General features: G+C 56.8%; 1 protein-coding gene across 1 annotated transcript in view; it reads left to right on the top strand.

The window, feature by feature from the left end:
* Positions 1–3,908, top strand: part of CRYL1 (crystallin, lambda 1) — a 126,487-nt gene that overhangs the window by 108,552 nt on the left and 14,027 nt on the right. The window lies entirely within an intron of this gene.

Genomic DNA, 3,908 nt, shown 5'->3' on the forward strand with positions numbered 1-3,908 from the left:
GGCCGTGGTGTCATCATAGCTCACTGCAACCTCAAACTCCTGGGTTCAAGCCATCCCTCCTGCCTCAGCCTCCTGAGTAGCTGGGACTACAGGCATGCGCCACCATGCCTGGCTAATTTTTTCTATGTATTTTTAGTAGTCCAATTAATTTCTTTCTATTTTTGGTAGAGACGGGGTCTCGCTCTTGCTCAGGCTGGTCTCGAACTCCTGTGCTCAAACAATCCGCCCGTCTCAGCCTCCCGGAGTGCTAGGATTACAGGCGTGAGCCACCGCGCACGTATAATATTTAACCTCATCCTTTAACTGAGGGCTTTTACATGTGAGGTAAGAAGCCGCCCAGGTGCGCGCCTTCCCGTGTGCGTCCGTGCGAGGGACGCGGTGCCGGGCGGGGCGGAGGTCAGAGCGGCCCCGGGCCGGGAGCGGCAGCCTCGGGGGTCCGGGAGGCGACTGTCCGGTTTCCGTCCTGGTGCCTGGCCGGCTTCTGCCCTCACCTGCGGCCTCACCTGCGCCACGGAAACACAGTAGGGAGGTGAGGGTCTTGCAAGCAACACGAGGTGAGGAGGACGGTGCTCGGGCTCGAGTCGTCTGCACCTGGCACAGGTCCACACGGATCCGTGTGTCGACCCGCATGGACACGCACCGGGCCTCAGTTCCTTGGGCGTTCCATGTCCGTTCCCCGCACTTCCTCCGGGCCAGGCGGACGCGGGCCTGCGGAGCCCGCCCAGCGCCCGGCCAGATGCCCGTGGGCGCGTCACCTGAGCCGCGTGCTGCACAGCGACAGCTCCGCGTGTCGCCGGCTAGACTCGCCTAACGCTCCTGCGTCGCCAAGGAACGGGGCTGGGAGTTGCACTCAGCTGGCAGGCGCAATTTCTCAGTGATTGTGGAATGGTTTTGAATATCAGTCAGCTCAGCGTTAGGGTATTTTAAAGAAATACTGAGCTACGAGCACCGCCTTGGAGATCTATTTAAAATATTTGTCCAGAACAAGGGAACAATTTTAGACCACAAGAAAAATTAACTTATTGCATTAACACGTTGTGGGAGTTTTAAAAGCAATTTTTACTTTGTATTTGTAAGATATTTTAGTGCCCTGAGTTAAATCTTGCTTTTTTTAATCTGAAAGATGTGAGCCAACTCCGGGAAGAATTTGGAGATTGTAGGGCAAGGGACTTGGGTGGGAGGCACAAAAACCTCTCTGTGCAGCCGCCCGGTGGGCCGCGGGCAGTGTGGAAGGCCCGCGGAGGATGCCCATGCTCCCTTTGCTGCTGGAGGAGCGCATGTGCGGCTGTTGGCAGTCCTGTCGGCCCAGGTTTCCACCCTGCTTTGGGTCATCCTGCCCCCGTGGTTGACGGCAGGCCAGGTGTGGTCGTGTTCCTGGCTGGCAGGAATGCTCTCCAGGTCTTGGGGGCAACAGGCCTCTTGAGAAAGTGGATCTGTGGGTGTCTCAGTGTTGGCTGCTGTGGGGACTCGCGTGCTGGAATCCCTGTAGGGAACCAAGGGCAAAAATCTCGCAGGATGGTTTGTGACAAAATGAGAAGAGACCAACAGATATGGGAAGGTTAAGAAAGTGTGAATAGACCCAGAGCGTTGCCTTTGGTGAAAGTCTAGATGTTAAATTTTTTAAAAAAATAAAGATGACGTACAGATAGGACCTGGGCAGATCTAGAAACTCCAGGTCCTGCTCCCCCGGTGGGGGTGGGCAGCCCTGAGCTCTGTTGGGGGGAGACTGCCAGTGTGTGGGTGAGGCCGGCAGAGGGGGTTGGGAGGAGGATGGGGCGTCTGTCATCGCGCCAGGTTTGACCGTCACTGCTCAGCAGCAGCACCTGTCGGCCCAGGAGCGGACACGGGAGGGCCAGGCCGCTGGCACGCTGGACGTACACCTGCTCTTGACGTAGCCACTGACTTGGGCTTGCGAGCATCCACACGGAGAAGGCTCTAGGCTGGGTGGTAGAGCACGCTTCCTCTCAAGGTTGCCCTTGAGAAACCTTGCCCGTGACTGGTATACCTGCCGCTGAGCAGGCAGTGGTGTACCTGGCACGGCTCCCATTAAGTGGGTTGGTTTAAGGATTCTTGACTTTATTGTATGAATTTCTTAAGAGGAACCCTACACTGCTTGTGGCCTGTTTCTGCTTCAGATCCTGCAAGTCAGCAAACCTTCCCGCAGCCCCAGCTGCACCTCTCGCAAATCTGCATGTGTGCTCTGAGCCACAGCCCCGCAGGGTTAAATGACACCCCTTTGACTCACGACTTCAAAGCCAGTCGAACTTGCATTTTATATCTTTCAGTATTTCGACAGTTAAACTTAGATTTGGGTGTTCCGGGTTTACCTCAAAACTTTTAAGAGCTGCTTTAACATAACAAGGAGTGGAATTGGGGAAGTCTCACAGTAGGGACTAAAGACTTGTACATGTTTTCAGTTCAAAAGATCCAGAGGCCTCAGAGAGGGTCTCCTTCCAAGAACGGCTGGGGTGGGCCCGTGTGTGTCTGGACCACCTGACTGTAGTGAGCAGAGTGAGTGTCGAGGGGGAGCAGTGGCATCAGGGACTCGTCGTTGGGGCTTCTGTCTCATTGCTGTCTGGACTCGCAAAGCAGGTCGAAGTTTGGTGGCAGCCTTTTCTGTCTGACCCATGCGTGGCTCAGTAATTGGTTAGCGCTGTGGTGCTCTCAGGGGAGGAAGGGCACCAGGTGACTTGGCTTGGGGTGCTGAGGGGGGCTGTTAGAAGCCCCCACACCTCTGTCCAGGCATCCGTGGCACTGAGTCAGCAGGTGCGGGAAGGAAAGCCATTCCCTGCTGTCTGTGTGGGAACAGCTCTGTGCAAATCAAATCAAGCGTGAATTAGGGTCTGACCCCCAAGTTAGGGCATGAGCTGGAGCAGGACAGGGCAGTGGGCCTGGCTTGTGTTCCCACCCAGCACGGTGGTGTCTTGCCACTAACGTTGAAGGGCAGAGGAAGCTGCATAGCCACTCGCTAACCATTGACAGTGTGGGTCACGTCGACTGACTTCCGCGTGTTCAACCAGCCTTACGTACCTGGAATGAATCCTGCTGGGTCGTGGAGCGCCATTCCTTTTAGAATTGCTGCATTCGATCTGCTTATGTTTTGGTGCTTTGTTTTTTTAATTGAGATAGGGTCTCACTCTGTTTCTCGAGCTAGAGGGCCGTGGTGTCATCATAGCTCACTGCAACCTCAAACTCCTGGGTTCAAGCCATCCCTCCTGCCTCAGCCTCCTGAGTAGCTGGGACTACAGGCATGCGCCACCATGCCTGGCTAATTTTTTCTATGTATTTTTAGTAGTCCAATTAATTTCTTTCTATTTTTGGTAGAGACGGGGTCTCGCTCTTGCTCAGGCTGGTCTCGAACTCCTGTGCTCAAACAATCCGCCCGTCTCAGCCTCCCGGAGTGCTAGGATTACAGGCGTGAGCCACCGCGCACGTATAATATTTAACCTCATCCTTTAACTGAGGGCTTTTACATGTGAGGTAAGAAGCCGCCCAGGTGCGCGCCTTCCCGTGTGCGTCCGTGCGAGGGACGCGGTGCCGGGCGTGGCGGAGGTCAGAGCAGCCCCGGGCTGGGAGCGGGAGCCTCGGGGGTCCGGGAGGCGACTGTCCGGTTTCCGTCCTGGTGCCTGGCCGGCTTCTGCCCTCACCTGCGGCCTCACCTGCGCCACGGAAACACAGTAGGGAGGTGAGGGTCTTGCAAGCAACACGAGGTGAGGAGGACGGTGCTCGGGCTCGAGTCGTCTGCACCTGGCACAGGTCCACACGGATCCGTGTGTCGACCCGCATGGACACGCACCGGGCCTCAGTTCCTTGGGCGTTCCATGTCCGTTCCCCGCACTTCCTCCGGGCCAGGCGGACGCGGGCCTGCGGAGCCCGCCCAGCGCCCGGCCAGATGCCCGTGGGCGCGT

Source organism: Propithecus coquereli, unplaced genomic scaffold (assembly GCF_000956105.1).
Source record: "Propithecus coquereli isolate 6110/MARCELLA unplaced genomic scaffold, Pcoq_1.0 Scaffold168, whole genome shotgun sequence".
Classification (NCBI taxonomy): domain Eukaryota; kingdom Metazoa; phylum Chordata; class Mammalia; order Primates; family Indriidae; genus Propithecus; species Propithecus coquereli.